This window comes from Chiroxiphia lanceolata, chromosome 4 (assembly GCF_009829145.1).
Source record: "Chiroxiphia lanceolata isolate bChiLan1 chromosome 4, bChiLan1.pri, whole genome shotgun sequence".
In the NCBI taxonomy this organism is placed as follows: Eukaryota; Metazoa; Chordata; class Aves; order Passeriformes; family Pipridae; genus Chiroxiphia; species Chiroxiphia lanceolata.
The window spans coordinates 29,514,670-29,532,385 of record NC_045640.1 but is presented as its reverse complement, the minus strand read 5'-3'; the positions used below and the strand labels follow the sequence as shown (position 1 = coordinate 29,532,385).

The 17,716-nt window shown below is 38.4% G+C and overlaps 1 protein-coding gene across 5 annotated transcripts in view; it reads right to left on the bottom strand.

The window, feature by feature from the left end:
• TRMT9B (tRNA methyltransferase 9B (putative)) overlaps positions 1–17,716 on the bottom strand; it is a 119,909-nt gene that overhangs the window by 51,690 nt on the left and 50,503 nt on the right. For 4 of the 5 annotated variants that reach the window (XM_032686970.1, XM_032686969.1, XM_032686968.1 and 1 more), the window contains one exon: positions 13,602–13,657. The gene's annotated coding sequence lies outside the window, so the exon portion shown is untranslated. Of the gene's footprint in view, positions 1–918; positions 1,021–13,601; positions 13,658–17,716 lie in introns of all 5 variants that reach the window. The other variant, XM_032686972.1, reaches the window with a different exon arrangement.

The window sequence follows — 17,716 nt, the reverse complement described above, 5'->3', positions numbered from 1 at the left end:
CCCCTAGCTAAATAATATTCCATTCCTTTTATGCTAGTTTATCATGAAGACAAAATACTTCTTCATTTCCTTCATTAGAAATAACATCCCTATGCTCACAGCTGTTTTATCTGGAGCACTGAGGAGAAAAAAGGAAGCAATTCCTTATCATCAAATTTACATGACTTCTGAATATGCCTCTGGGTGATACATCTAACAAGACAAGGACAAGAAGTATGGTATAATTCTTCACAGGACATTCCTCATTAAGTTAGTTGAAATAAATCAAGTACCCAGATGAGCTTAGCACAAGACAGTGCCCCTTTAAAACTGGAAAATAGGTGCCTAGCCATAAATTTGGTCTTCATTGTATTAGCTTGCAGTCTCTGAACAGGAGTTTGAAAGTTTCTTTCTATATAATAGGTACTGTAACTGCACAAGCTACGCTTATCACAAAAAAGAACTTATGATGACAGAGGGCATAGTCACATATTATTGAAAGCAAAATAGGGATTAGAGGGGAGGAAATGAGGGCTGCACAATCACATCACCTAGGAGCTGAGTTTTTTGTAAATCCAGGCCTGTCTGTAGTGCTACATATTTACATTGTATTCTCCCACTAAGCACATTTTCTCCTTACAAAAAAAGAAAAGTCAAAGGTGGGGAATAAAAAAAGGATGGCTTTAAAAATAACTGTAACATTAGCTACCAAAAAAGAGAGCTCAAAGTGAGTTCTCTCAACTAGGCATGACCCCCAGACAGGTGATGTATCAAGCAGGATTTAAGAGCAGAGATGTGAGTAAAACTTGGAAAGGAGTTGGAGGAAAACCCTCCTAAGCATTAAAGACAGCATACCAGGAGGTACAAACCCAGGATCACTAAAAATAGGAGATGAAATAAGCCCACCAACTATGAGGAAATTCAGTCCTATGTGATTACCCTGATCAGTGTAAGGATGATGTATGCACCACAGAGAATGAACGTCTTCATCTAAGTCCCAGGATCTGCCTAGCCTGGTATCAGATTCTCTGTTTTCAGTCCCTGCACAAATAATCATAACCTCACTGTTTCTTTCTATGGAGATATTAAGTCAGCAACACAAGAACTTATTTACTTATCTGAAAAAATGACAAGAAGGTTGTTGGAAGATTTGCAAATTTTTAGATAATGTGAGCATGCTTTAGCCTGAGCTAATGAACTGCTTCGTATAGCCCAGCTGGAGACTTTTAAACAATACTGAGAGGATTTTCATGTAGGCAAGACCTTAAAAAAGGGACACATTCATAGAATTAACAGGTTGTGGCAGTAAGGACATGAAATGACATATGCATATACAAAAATATTTTATTAACTGTTATTTATAAACAACCATTTTATCATTATTGCTTATTTATTATAACTACTTTTGAATTTATATATATTTGCTTCCTTTTTCTAATCTTTATGATTGCTGTACTGCCTATCTCAAATTGAATTTTCTATCACAGTGCCTATGATTTTAGATATTTCCTGTAACAAAAGAAAAAGAGCACATGGAATGTTATCCTAACAACCCTGGTTATTTCAGAGGAAGGACAACATTTTACCTTTGTCTGAATGACAATTCCTAAACCATCAGTTCAGCCTTAAAGAGCAGAGAGTGGATGATAACTCCAACTCCATCTGCTGTCAAGCCTCCCAGGTTGGTTGACAGCTGAATGATGGACAAAGGATATAGTATGCAAGCAAGGACTTCATGCAAACCTTACTGAATCTATGTAGGTCAATCTTGGTAAGCAATCTGACAACTGCACAAGTATACTATTTCCTTCCTCTCTACTCTGGATGTAAAAAAAGGATATTATGTGATGCAAAAGATGCTAAAAACACATAAGCAATTCCATTGTTCAGGTTTTTGCTACATGTATAACTCTGGCCATTCTGAGCTTACAGTTCTTTCTAGAAGAACTGTGATTACATATTTTTTGTTTATACTGAGATTGATTTTTATATAAAGACATATTATTAAATCTCTAAACTGGAAAAGGAGGTAGTAAGAAAAAAATAGTTCTCATTTGGTTATTATTAAGGAAACCAAATTTTGCTGACTTTCTCTTCTTTATAGTAAGAATGAGACAGACTACTACCATTCTCAACCCCATCAGAAATTTTACCACTATGACAGTGAAAGAATGCTACAATGTCTAAGGAAGCATCTTTGTGATTCTATATATCAAGAATTATTTCACTCTGAAATGTGAATCCCCGAAAGGATTCTATGAAGTTTGCAGGTCACTGGTGATGGAAAGGATAAATAGAAGTGACATTAGACACACACACACACACACTTCTACCAAGTTACTCTCCAATATATTATCAAAAGATTCAGATTGTAAATTAGTAACTTGTTGTTATTAAAATCCTAGCCCACAAAAGCAAAGTAAATTTTATAAGTTTAATAACATCTTTCTACTGCTATTTATAACTTCAAAGTAGTAGTGGCCTCTCATATGATACATAAACTGACATTAATGGCCTTTTGAAATGTCCTTGCTGATACTCCTAACAGTCTTGTAGACTATTGTTCCCTAATAACTTAGATTACCATAGAAGCCAAAGGCTCCAATTAAGATCAAGAGCCCTTTTGTGCTAGGCACAGAGCAAACATATTCTGTTCTGAAGAATGTATAAGCTAAAAAATGAGAGATGCTTGATGAGGGTTGAAACATGAAAGGAATAACCCAACATTTACAAATCATTACTGGTATGTTAAAAGATTGTGAAATATTCATATCTGCTCCTTTAGCTGCCATAATTCATTAAAGCAGAAACATCTGAAAAACGAACTTGTTCGTGTCCTATATAATATTGGTTCATTTGGTTTTCTTCCCTTTGATCAAAAAGATAAACAGTTTATCTCATATTTGCTTTGGTACTATGCTATTCTGTCTAAAGCATGACAGCAGAAAAATTAGTTTCTTTAAGACATTTTCATCAAAAATAAAGAGTCCTCTAGGACAATATTTATATACATAAAAGTACAACAAACCCAAAGTGACTACTTTATGACAATGGTGAAAGGTAAGACATCTTTTGCTGAAAAAATATTTTGCTGAATCAGGATCTTAATCATATTATCCCAATCTACTACCAAATCAATCCACAAATGCCAGCTAGTTTCATATACCTTTTTCTTTCGATTAGTCCAAACTTACATTGACCTCAGATTGCCCAAATCACTATACCAGACAATTCTTTGTGGGCTGAGGTGAGAATCTGATCAATGAACAAATCCAGATCTGAATACTTTGGGGGTTTTCATTTGTAGGGTTATTTTTTACTTTGGTCAGCTCACCTGTTTTATGTAAAATAAATTATGAATTACATTCTTCAACAGATTTATGAATCTATATTATAAACAATATACTGATAGTATGTAAACACTTTCTTAATAATCACTCTGGGTGGCTGCAATATTAAGGATTTACTTCCATAATAGATTTCCAGTTTCTGTATTATTTAAATATCACTTTCCCTTTTTAGGCACTCAAAAGTTGAACTGCAGCTTTTAATAATGTTTAATGAATAAGCAATTTCTTTAAGGAGGGTAGTGTCATTTCTAAACTATTTTTATTCACTGCAATGAGCCAGAAATTCCCATTTTTCCTTGATTACCAAACCTACAATTATTTTATTTTAAAATAATAAGATTTTCAAGGTTTCATAATCTTAAAATAATTTATATGCCATATACATATTATGTATGTGGGCTGTAATGATGTAATAATAACCACACAAAATTAATCCTTTATAATTAGTAATAATTAATCACATACTATTAATTAATAAAATAATAAAATTTAGTGATCTTACTACAATATTAATTTCCTGTGAGTGAATAAAATGAGGCTCCTTTATATGGAATGGTGGTGGTCTGACTGGTGGTACTAAGCAGCTGCCCCTGCAGGGCCGTGGAGGATGCTCTGGCACCTGGACTGTCATATCTATTATGATCAGTCCTAGCTCCAGCCTTGCATAGGCCAAGGCTACTCACTCCCAAAGCCACAGCAGAGTGGCTCAGATGGCAAATCACCAGCACTCACAGCAGGGCTGGTGGAGGGGGAATTATTATCTACGAGCTGAAGAATAACCACTATTGGGCCATTAATATCTCAATGCACAGGTCACCACATGGTGCTGAGCGATGAGCTGGCAGTAGTTCTTGTGTCATAGAACATTCATTTTTACATATCCATTTTGTTCCAGAAATGGGTCAGTTTGATGCCAGGAAATCTTATTACATCTCTCATCTGAATCCGTGGCACAAGCAGCTTTGTGTCGGTAAATTCACTGCCATCACTGTGGAGCTGTGTGAAGTAATATACCACCAGGGTACACCCTGTCTGGGCTTTCAAACATCAAAGCCTTCAAGCCAAACCATATACCTAAATGTACCAAGACCAGCAAGAAGACACAATTCCAGTTGTAATCACAGAAAGTAATACTCTCATTATTTCCCACACCCTCAGTAGTCACTGCAAGTACATACGATAGAGAAGCTCCTTGTCCAAGTGCTTCCAAAGCAATCTTCCCAGGACACGTATGGGCATGCCAACATTCCAGCATCAAAGACAGGAGCACAGCCTCAGCAGTCACAGCTCCGATGATGAAGGTGACATCCAACACCACACACATGCTTTTCCAGAGGACACATTAATGTCTAGTACTGTAGCTCTGAACACTATTTCGGTGTGCTGTTCTTTCTCCTCAGAACTGGGGGATATGACTATATCAGTAAACTAAAGATACCCTTGACTCTTCCCTGCCATAAAGACCAACTGGCACTGAATGACCCTCTATTACTTAGGTCTCATACTCTACAAAAATGTAGAAAATGGACAAAGGGCAAAAAAGCAAAGCAGTAGTTTGGAAAGAGAAAATGAGGAGAAAATGAGTAAATATGCTGGAAGAGGTGGCTGCTTTCCAGAGGTATCATGGCAGGTTGGAGAAAGGGTCTGGCAGGACCTCATGGAGTTCAACAAAGACAAATAGGAAGTTTCTCACCTGCAGAGGAGTATTTCATACAGTTGAAAACAACAAATGGGTCTTGGGTACATGTCAGGGAGCTAAGGATAACCAAGCCAAGTCAGGCCTCTCTGAGCCAAGAGAGGTCTCAGTATAATGCTGCTAATCATCATAGCAAAGTACAGGGAACTAGTAAATCAAGATTGGCTTTGATGTAGCTTTCCTAACCCTGTACAAACATATTTGTCATTGTGGCAAGATAAGGACTAACCAAATGGCTAGTCACAAATGCGAGACCTCAGTATAGGAAATTATGAACTAAAATAAATCAATTTAACAAATTTCTGATTGCAGGCCATTAATAAAATACAGGGAAATATTGCAATAACAGTGCAGGTAAGGCAGCTGTGGCATGAGGGCAGAAGAATTGTCACTGCTGGGAAACAGCTGTAGGATAAGGACATGGTGACCAGAGGACACAGTGACCAAGTGTCTTTAGATTGAACTGACTCAACAGAAGCTACGAATAATCTCTCTGAGAATGTAGAGAAGTACATACTGAGAAGTACAGAAGGTCCTAGGCCACAGAACCTTGAAGGTATAAAAAGACAACTTAAAGACTACCAAGGTAGGATCAGCAGAAGAGGATCAGTGTTGAAGATCCCAGCATCTAAGAATCAATGTTTACACTGATAAACAGCCACCTAGACCCTCTCATACCAGGTGCCAGGAGTGTGGGCCTTGAGGGCCAAGAGAGAAGCACTGAGGACCTTAATGGATTGGGACAACTCGGGGATTTGCTGCTATAACCATACCACTGTGCTGCTTATGGTTCAAACTAATGCTGCTAATGTTTGTTACAGCTATCTACTGCCATTTCCATTGTTACTCAATACTTATCTCACAGTTATCTCATTTGTTCTCCCTTAAGTACTGCATACTTAAATATTGCTAAGACATAGCTGCATCTGCTACTGCCATGCTTGAGTTCTTATATTTACACATTACAGTCTGCATACACAGTTAAAAATAATCACATACAAAGCACACAGTCACAGCCTCTTTCCTTGCTGCATATCACTGCTGCATCCTCCTGTTCTTTCCCAGTACCAAAGAAGAATCCAGTGGGTAATGGTGCATGCAATGATGTTTTCAGCTATGCTGTGTGGAACCACTGAGATAGGTGCTAGAAGACTTGGCATTCTAGGTAGAGTTACTTATGAGGCAGATCATCAGTACCACACGTATACAGGCCCTAGAAAGCACCTTAAAGACTAGATACACTTGAAGAAATACCAGGTGGGTGCTTTCATAAAAAAACTAAAGATGTTCACGTGACTAATAAATTTGGAGAGCTGGGGAACTTGGCCTTAAAAGCACTGGCAAGGCTACATGCCTAAGGAACAGGATAGTTGTGCATCTCATTTACCAGAAATAAATTCCATTCCAGTAAGTTTCCGTCAAAGGAAATAGTCATGAGAACAATTTTGCTGAAAAGAAGTTGCATTTTCATATTGTTACCATTTCATGAAGGCCAGTCTTCCTTTATTTTCATGGATTTCCTTGTCCAGCATTCCTACTTTAGTGTCAGTTAATTCCCATTTATTATACTGCCAGTTATCTCAGACATCTGCATCTCTCCCCACTCTATGCAGTGTGCCAACACTGATGAAAAGGCAGCACTTGTGTGGAGGAAGGAGCAAAGGAATTTTCCGACATCTGAGACTGCTAATGAGACTAACAAAGAGCAAAGTTTATGTAGGCAGTTTAGTGAAGTAGACTTTTCTAAAAACATTTGCTTTGGATCCAACCTTTGCTAAGAGCAACCAGAAGCAACTGTCACTCAGTGGCTCTTCTTGTACTGAAAGGCACTGAGTTTAGGTGAGTTATTTCCAAAGTGCAGGGTCCTGAGTCATGCTGCCACACTAGTCTAATTGGCTGTGATGATTTGATTCTGGTTGGATGCCAGGTGCACAAAGCTGCTGTATCACTTCCCTCCTCAACTGGACAGGGGTGAAAAAATATAACAAAAGTCTTGTGAGTTGAGATAAGGACAGGGAGAGATCACTCTGTCATGGGCAAAAAAAAACCCCACTTAGGGAAAATAATTGAATTTATTATCAATCAAAATCAGAGTAGGATAATGAGAATTAAAACAAAATCCTAAAAAATAACCTTCCCCCTGCCCCCACTCCTACAGGCTTAACTTTATTTCAGGTTCTCTATCTCTTCCCCCGCAACTGTTCAGGGAGACAGGGAATGAGGGTTATGGTCAGTTCATCACATGTTGTTTCTGCCACTGCTTTCTGCTCAAGGAGAGGAGTCCTTCCCCTGCTCCAGTGTGGGTTCCCTCAGAGGGAGGACAGTCCTCCAAGAACTTCTCCAGCATGATTCCTTCCCATGGGCTGCAGCTGTTCACAAACTGCTCCAGCATGGGTCCCTTTCCATGGGGTGCAGTCCTTCAAGAAGGCATGGGTCTCTTGCCTGGGCTGCAGGTGGCTCTCTGCACACTCACAGACCTCCATGGTATGCAGGGGGACAGCCTGCTTCACCACGGTCTTCACCACAGGCTGCAGAGGAAACTCAGCTCCGGCATCTGGAGCACCTCCTGCCCCTTCTTCTGCACTGACCTTGGTGCTGCAGAGCTGTTTCACATGTTCTCAGTCCTCTCTTCTCTGGCTACAATTACTTCTCTGTAATAACTTTTTTTCCTTCTCAAATATGTTATCCCAGAGGCATTACTACCATTTCTGATGGGCTCAGCCTTGGCCAGCAGTGGGTCCATCTTGGAGCCAACTGGCATTGGCTCTGTCAGACATGGAGAAGCTTCTGGCAGCTTCTCATAGAAGCCACCTGTGTAGCCCTGACCCGCTACCAAAACCTGGCCACACAAACCCAACACTCTGGCCCTTTTGGATTATCTCTGAAAAGATCTAGGACAAGCAGCAGTAAAGTGTTCTAAAGTCTAAGCTGACTGCCACAAGAGAGCTAAGACATGAAAAATGGGAAAATTTGTATGGGATTCGAGATAGTGGATCTATCATTCCTTAAGGTCATTTCATTGGATTATACACAAGCCTTAATGATCATTGTGTTATTTTATTTTGCATATTAAATCCAATTTTTTTCTGGTACTTCTATTTGTACTGGGTTGAAAGAAAATCTATATTCTGCATTGGTAAAAAATCTATTGATTTCTGAGAAAGTCTTACTAAACTGATAGGCAGTAACAGTTCCCAATAGCTCACATCTCTCATTGTCTTACTGGTTCATGGAACCTTACTATTTCATAAATATGGAATAGCTGTTGTTTCTAGACATGATTAAAGAATGTTACATGAATCTCAGAAAGATGGAGAGATAAGACAACCAGGAATTTCTCTTTAGAAAAATTGTCTCATCAAAAGTTACTTGAGTAATTTCAAAGAAATTCTGCTTCAGAAACAAATAGAATTATTCACATTTTCATTCTGGGTTAAATTTTAAAACCTAGGTTTATCTCACTTCACAGTGGCAAAATTTTGCAAAGTTGCTATATTTGCCATAACAGAAAATTAAAATTCTACCCAGGACCACAAATAAACATAAGACAACTTGAATTCTTGATTCTTCTTTTTAAAGAAATAATCTTTGTGGCTATTGGTTACAGAAAGTGGGAATAGAGGATAAGACTTAGTGAGAAGCAGATTCTACTCATCTTTTTCATTTGAATAACTCCAGTAGCCAGTAAGTCTTTATTTAAATGTAGTTTTCAAAGACACAACTATATAAAAAAGATGGGTGGGACTGTAGCATCCAGACAATATCCTGGATTCAAGAAGTACAAATTAAGTTCATTGGTATCACAGGCTTCATTGTGTGACTATGTGCATGTTATCTGCCCTTCTCAGTACCTAATGTATAACAAACACCACAAGCACTGTGACAAGGAAAATATATTAATGAGGGCACGAAACTGAGGAAAAAGCCATACAGAAGCTGATGGCTGTGTGGCACATACCTATCACTATTATCTTTGAAAAGCTCCTTTTGCAGACTAAATTCATGCTTCGAGTACAATAATAATGTGTTACCTTAACAGATGTTACTAAATCTCATTATATACAAGAAATATACTAATTATCTGGATATTATGGATCCATACAAGTTTGAATAACTGACATAATATAAAAACTAGTTTGTGATATTTAAATTAGAGAATGATGAAACATAAATTGCCAAAGTGACAAAATTGGTCTCTATTCATCTAGAATGAGACAATATTAGTCTCTACAGAGTTGCTTTTCTGCCAAATTCATTTTTGTAAACTGACAAGGACAGAACTGTGCAGCTCTTCTAACGTGAAACCTGACAAATTCAGCCCTATTTCCTCCTTCTGTTTACCTAATTCCTTATTCATAGACTCCCTGAGCTCTGAAAAGGTGTAGATTGATTGTGATATCATGTGTCTGAGGGAAAAATACATTCTCAGGTCCCAAACACTGGGTGCATTTGGGTTCTGTTGTAAAGCTACTTCTCATTTCTACAATTAGTATTCCTGACACCAGAAATATATTACAAAAAATACATATAAATTTACAAGAATTTTATTCGAGATAATGATATAGAAGTGTGAAAGGGGGCTTCTGTCATTGAATGTAGATGACAACTAAAGATAAATGATCATTTAAAAAGATGGTCTCTGGGTAAGTAGTTCTGTGGTTGCTCTAAGCCTGAGGAAACTGATCTCTCCTCCAGCTTGTCAGAACAGGAGCGAATACTGACCATTTTGGTTCATTTAAACAGCATAAATGAATAAACATGTGAAGGGAATGGGCTGAGCTGAAGAAAATGCATTATTCATGCAGCTAACAACACTTAGTCATGCTTAGTATAAACCGAAACCTGAAGTGCAAATCTAGGACACTGAGAAGATTTTCAATCATGCTGAGTTATATTTAAATTCAATCTATGCCAGAAATTCTGAGTTCATTTCATGTTTTCACATCAGCACTGAAGCATTTCACACTTTCTTTCACTGGCTACACTTCGGGAAACATAAATTATGAATGTAGCAGTTTTTGCAAATGAATGGTAATAAATGCTAGGTGGATTTAATTTGAGATGCAGTGGACACGAAATTAAGTGAAATTTATAGCACTGGCGATTAGTTTAATTCCATCTGACACCTCCTGAAGAAAAATATTTTGATCACAACAAAACTGAAAAATGAGCAAGTTTTCTGAGTGAGGAAAAAAAGAATTGTATTTGCAATTCTATTTTCTTCAACGAAACGCTCTTATAACACCATTTCTGATATGTTCTGTTAACTCAAAACTGTGAAGACAACAATTTTTAGAACATGATACCTGATTTTTTGCAATCCATGTTGTTCTAATCTCTCAGCAATTCTTATTTTCAAAATATGGAAATCATGCTGAACTCCTACATGGAGTCACTGAAAAAGCTAATTGGCATTTGCACAGTGGAAAAATCTTCTTTTCTGTTTTGCATAATCAGGCATCTGTAACGACACTGTTCCCAAAGATACATAAAAACTTCATCCCCTGACTTCTCTTGGTCTTAATTACCTAAGGAATATGTGCGGGGGGGGGGGGGGGGGTATGAAGAGAACAGACATAGCTATGGTCTTAAAGAAGAGTTTAATTTAGTGAGAGAATCTGGATCCACAAATTAAGAAAAGTCATAGTAATTTCACCTCGCTAAACCTGCTTCCTTCAGGTAAGATTTCCCCAGATAAAATTTTCTTATCTGAGTGGGTAGTGGGTTGACTCTGGCTGCACATCAGGTACCCACTAAAGCCTCTTTCTCACTCTCCCTCTGGAACTGGACAGAGGAGAGAGAAAAAAACCAGCTAAGGATTCATGAGTTGAGATAGCTGGGAGAGGTCACTTACTGATTCCCTTCATGGGCAAAACAGACTCAAAGTGGGGATAGTACTTAAATTTATTACTAACAGGATAAGAGGCAAAGAGTGAGAAATAAAACAGTCTTAAAAACACCTTCCCCTCACCCCTCCTTCCTTCCATGTTCTTCCTCCTCCAGCGGTGCAGGGGGACAGGGAATGGGGGTTGCGGTCAGCTTTTGTTTCTGCTGCTGCTCAGAGAGAGGAGTCCTTCCCCTGCTCCCGTGGGGTCCCTCCCACAGGAGATAGTCCTTGATGGACCCAGTGTGAGTCCATCCCTCAGGCAGCAGTTTTTCCCAAACTGCTGTCCCGTGGGTCACTCCTCCATGGGGTGCAGTCCTTCATGAATGAGCTGTACTGACATGGGTCCCCCACAGGGGCTGCAAGTCCTACTCGGGAAAAATCTGCTCCAGTGTGGGCTTCCCTCTCCATGGGTTGCAGGTCTCCAGCAGGACCCTGCTCCATCCTGGGCCTCCCACAGGGGTCACAGTCTCCTTCATGCATCCACTTGCTCCAGCATGGGCTCCTCCATGGGCTGCAGGTGGGTCTCTGCACCCCGATGGTCCTCCATGGGCTGCAGGGGCACAGCTGCTCCACCATGATCTGCACCACGGGCCGCAGGGGCCTCAGCTCTGGTGCCTGGAGCACCTCCTGCCCCTCCTTCTGCACTGACCTCGGTGTCTACCTTGTTCCATGTTCTCACTCCGCTCTTCCCTGGCTGGAATTCTTTCTGCGCAACAACCTTCTGTTCTTAAATATGTTATCACAGAGGCGTTACTATCACTCCTAATTGGCTCGGCCTTGGCCAGCAGCAGGAAGTCCGTCCAGGAACCGGCTGGCATTGGCTCCATGGAACAGGGGAAGCTTCTGGCAGCTTCTAACAGAAGCTACCCCTGTACCGCCCCCACCCCCATTACCAAAACCCAGCCACAGAAACCCTCTACAGAGTGCTAAGACCATTTGAAGGCCGAGCATTGCAGGTGAGCTACTACAGCCCTTAATACAGCTCCTGTTTCTACTGACACAACTACAAAATAATTTGTACTGAATGCAAGCAGTTCAGCCACCTCCTCTCCTCTCACAAACCTATGAAACAACACGAATCTGAAACAGCAATTCTTTTTCTTACTCTAAATGTATCACAGTTTGCAATTAACCTCACAGGCCTTTGATTTCTGGTATCTGTGACAGGATATTGTGTGCATAGCACAGCAGAGCAGAGCCACCCACCTTAAATGCAGCACAAGGTACTTTAGCATAAAATTGTACCTGGACTGTTTGCTGTCACATAAACGATAACTACTTCTGTAATAAGAGAGAGAATATGAATCCACTGTGTGGTTTCTCCATGGTTTGTTTTTTCCACTGAACAAGTCAATTAAGCTTTATGCAATTGCCATTAGGAAAACGAACTTGACAATGAAAAATCCACAGACAGATCCAGGACTATTATCAGACTGGAAATTCTTTTTCTTTTGAGATTTTTCCAGTCCTTAGAGAGCAAAGCAGCTGTTGCTGAGAAGTTACTTCAATTTACTTCTACACTGGCCTTCAGGGGACTGAACAAGAACTCCGAAAGAGCATAAATGAGACTAGGTCTCCTGAGGCTGGAAAGGATTCAAACCCTACTCCAGAGGACTTTGCACAGTTTGTCTCCCAAGAAGAGTGTTAGGCAAAAGTCCTCAGTCAAAAAATGTGTTATAGTTTCAGAACAGTGAAGTAGGCAATAGTCAGATGTAAACACCTTATAATGGATTAGTCACAGTTTGAGCAATGCAACAGGCAACTCTGAACTTCTCTTGTGCAGACAATGCCTATACAACTGAGACCCATTTCTGAATCTATTTCAGATCTGAAAGGATGTAGTGAAAATATCATGCCACGTTTTGCTTTCTAAACAACAAATTCAGCCTCGCCAAAGTCTGTTTGTAACAGCAAATAGAATACTAACTGATGCAAGGTTTAAAGCTTCACAGCCTCCTCACCTCCAAAGAGAAGTACATACTGCGGTAATATGATTACAGAACTTCCAGCAGCTAGCACAGCATTCAGACAAGCATATTATTGGCAGCAGCTGCTCAAACAAGTGCTCACCTCACTGTGCTCACCATAGCCCAGCAATTGAAGGAATGAGAAATTATGTCTTTTCTGAATCAGCCTTTTCTGAAAGCACAGTATGCTTCCATAGCAATCCAACTACTTGCTGAACAAATAAAGTTGGCAATTTGACAAACCCTTTAAAGGTTATTTAAATATATCAAGGTTATTTCATCACTGGAAAGAAAGACTTTAACAGTCTGGATATAACCAAGTTAGCTCTTAAGCCACTAACCTTCCAAAGTACTAAGCATTTCACCAAGTTATCATCCAACCTAAAACAGGTGAAGATTAAAATGGTAAAATGCTAAGATAAGGCTTTTGTGAGAATTAATCTGACACAATTTAATTTTGCATATACATATAAATCCGTTGTACCTACAGTCCAACAAAACAGAAGAGAACAAAGTCTAAGAAAACAGAGGCTTGGCAGCTTCTCTCAGGAGGCTTTCTCTAAGACCACTTCTCTTCCTGTTGCTTGATTGGGCACCTTTTATATCTTCCTGCCTTAGAAAACATTTTTACTTGGTGGCTAGCTGTCCTAGCATGTAAAGGATTACAATCTAAAGCATCTTATGATTATGTAGACAAATTACACAATGAAAATTAAATGTACCTGAATGGATGAGAACTTCCAGTAATAATATCAAAACTTATTTGATAGAGCACCATCTGGGAAAAAAAATGCATCAAATTACCTGAAAGACCACGGGTCAAATTGGTAAGAAAACAGTTGGATTGCCACAGTTTTTAAAACAAATACCTATATGAAAATGTGCATTATGAATACACAGGTTACTACATGTAAGTAAATTCTGGATACAGCACATTCATTTGCTATTATATCAGCTAAGTCTAATTTACAACACTTGACTTCTAGTCTGTGCTTTACACATCCCTGCACAAGAGGGAAAATATAAAATCACCATTTGTGCTCTTTGTGGCATAGGTTTCTAACACAGACATGTGGTAGGAAAACAAATACATATTTTGCAAACATAATTAATGTATAGTGATATAATTTCTTAATCTTGATTTCCAATTCCACCCATATAAGTATACTGACATACTCCAGTATTATTTGAAATCCTGATCTCAGTTCTGATGCAGCTTTCTTACTAAACTAATTTTAGGGCAGAAAAAGCTGTTTACCAGCTATTTCTCACAACAGTGATGGGATTTTAAAATACCATTATCCTTTGAGACCATCATAAAGTGCCAACACAGTTCCAAGGAAGTCATCATAGCTGTTCATTAGTATCATCTGAAGATCTGGACCTTACATTAGTTTTGAAAATCCAGTATATCTAAACTTATGCCTCTTCATTGTTCATGGCCTTTCCATGTCCCAGCTGCTACAATTCTACTGGACCAGCACAACAAGCTTTCATGCAAAACATTCATATATGCTATTCCTCCATCAGCTCACCACTTTACAGATGCAAGAATAATGACTACAACAGAAAACCAGCAATGGTTCCCTTGACAGTTTTGGTGGCTAGCAAGCTCCATAGCTAGATCTGTCAGATCATCTGGAAACCTCAAACCAGTCGTAAAGGTATTTTTGATGCAAAAATGAAACCTCAAACTACAATGGGATAAAAAATCTGATAGTAAGGGGAAGAAATTTTAGAAATCCCTCCCTCTTTCCTCTTTTTCCTAGTTTCCTAAATAGGTAATTGGATTGGTTCAGTCAAAATTTTAAACTGAAAATTTCATTAGACCTTCTGAATCTCCACCATTTTTCACTCTAGTTAAAACGAAGACACTTTTCAAAAAGCACTATTGTAAAGAAACTGAAAATTAAGTCGAGAAAACAACTCAGCAAAAACCAGCCTCTTTCAGAAAAAGCCTTTGGTTCTTATGAATTAATATTATCTGATGATAAGGCATTTGCTATAGAATTCTATTTGACAGGAAAATGCTATAACACTGTTTTGCCATGGCAGAGGAAAATCTGGAATACTGAGAATGCAAACAAAAAATCTTCTAAGATGTCTTGTAAGATACTGTAGGAATCAGTTTCTTTCTAATTGCCAGGTGATGATATCCTAGATGTTGGGGTTTTTTTAAAATATAGGCACATAAGAATCACTTAGACATTTACATCTAAAATTCTCTTTTTACCTAGAAAAAAACCTAGCTGCCAGTATTGTATGCTGGCTAGATATGCTGAGTGCATCCAACATTACCAATATTCTTCTGCTTCAGCAAATTACTTTATTAAATTTTCCTGGCAAGAGTTTACTCTGTATGAAAAATGGACATATTTGATGCACTTCCAAATTGTTAAGTGACAAGTTCTTTACAATTCTTTAAAAGATTTCAAAAGACAAAGATGCAGGGGGAAAAAAACTAGTAGATTTTTCACTAGGATGTCTTTGTAGAATAAAACACATTACCACAGGTTATTTCAGGGCCTGAACTCATCATTGTTTTCTCAAATGAAGCCATAGGGTTGGCCTTTGTGGACTGGAGGAAAGGCAACTTACAACACGTAATGAATCCTCAGCACACTGGCATTTTTTCACTAAATACTGTGCAAGTATTTCCAAAGTCAAATCCCATTGGCTATATTTCACTCAGAGTCTTTTCGGGGGTTCTTGTTGCTCTTTCAGAGCAATAAAAAGATCAGCGGAGGTACACCAATGAAATAATGTAAAAATGCCCACAAGAAATGCCTGTAACTTCACTAGACTGAGATATGTTATTTTCTCATACTATTGGCAAAGGTAAATTATAACTTGAAATAGTAGTTGCAAGTTTTGAGATTTACATTTCATTCAATCAGAATTTGAATGCATGTAAACACAAGTCTCCTAACTTCTCTGTAATAGGGAAACTGCACCATAGCAGTTTTAACAATCTTTGTCAATGTAATTATCTAAACTGAAACCGAAAGACCAACCTTGAAAATTGTGTGCAGGCTAATCAGGTAAATCAGTCAGAACAGGAGGGTTTAGCAGCATAATTTCCAATTAATCATACAATCATAGAATCCTTTAGGTTGGAAAAGACCTCTAAGATCAACAAGTCCCACCATAATCATGTTTTCTCCTGCACATTACATGGACATGCAAAGTAACTACAGCCTAATAGTTCAGGATTCTGACTTCTCAAAGAACGTGTTTTACCATGGTTTCTCCTGTATGAACAGTAGGAGAAAAAGCAGTGAGGAAAGCAATGTTTGGTATATCTATTATTTATGATTGGGGGGAAAAAAACATAACCAACAAAGACAAATTTACATATGTATGACGATGATTGAGTGAAGAGTAGATTGACTATAAAGATGTACAAACTACAAAGATGTACAAACTGCATCACATATACAGAAAAGAATTTCAGGAACTCAAAGTGACAGCTTCCTTTTCTGGATTTTTGAAAACAAGTTCTAGTAACTAGTCTGACATCTAATTAGTTACAAAGTTTCCTTACAAATAAAACTGATTCAGCACTTCAAATTTCCACAGGAAACAAAGGCATTTCAAAATCTGACCTCATTTCAATTCATAATAAATCTGAGCACTCTCAATATGTCCTTTGAAATACAATTAAAAATGCTGTGATAAAAGTGATTTTAAGCTCATAATTATCTTTTTCTACTACAGGTACATACAGGTACATATTATATATGTTATTGGATGCTGTCAATGCATAGTATTGTTTATATTATCAAGTTGTCATATTACATTATGACATACCAAATAGTCCAGTGTTCTGTTTTGATATTATTTTTATATCCTTTTCATTTAAAAGCAAAAGTAGTTGCTACATTGTTTATAATGAAAGCACTTATTTTTGAAACTAGGGCTGTCTAGCATTTTAAGAACTGTGGCTTGGTATGAGTTTTGAGATTCTCAGAAATCAAATTCACCATTTCCTCGAGATGGACAGACTCAGCAGTAGTTTGCAGAACTAGATGCTCAGCATAACTGTATGAAGACTTTACAGACCTGAGACAAATTCATCCTTCAGCTCATACAGTTTGCAGGCCAGAAGTTCAGTAACTGCTATAAATTAGTCTTTTATTCATGTTGCAATGAGAGTGTGCTACTTTGATGCAAAATGTATTGTTTCCCTTTCAGTGCCTAATAGCATAATGAAGAAAACAAGCTTTTGATCTTTCTGAATATTGCCTAGACACATTTGCTTTGAATATCCTAGTCTTCATAAAAATATCTGTTACTTTGTCAGATGTTCTTTATCAATCAGTTCTTGCTGTCACAAATAAAGGAGAGATTTCTCACAGCTGAAATATATGGATAATGGATAATCAGAGGCATACACAGACTTGTTATCAAATGATGCAAGCTCTCAGCTCTTCCCAAGATTCATACTGCACACATCTGAGTTCTGCTTAGGCTTTCATTTTGAACAAACTAGTTCCCCTAAAACTGTTAAAGAAACTTTCCTGTCTGACCATCCAGGAGCCACTCTGGCAGTCACACTCACACTACCTGAGCTGGGACCCAGGCCCCTTTGCAGCTACACATTCCACACTCACTCAGTCAGACCAGGTTTTCCTTACCAGTTTGACTTCAGCTTTCCCATAGCAGAGTCTCTCTAGAGTTGGGTTAATTTCTCCTGCCACTTTACTTTTAAACAAGCACACTATTCAAAACCTGATACAAAGAGTTTGATTCTGCTAGTACCATTGAAATGAGAGACACTCTGTTCTGGAATGTCACAAATTTGAACAGTAGCTACTAGAAGGCTGTACTCTCTGCT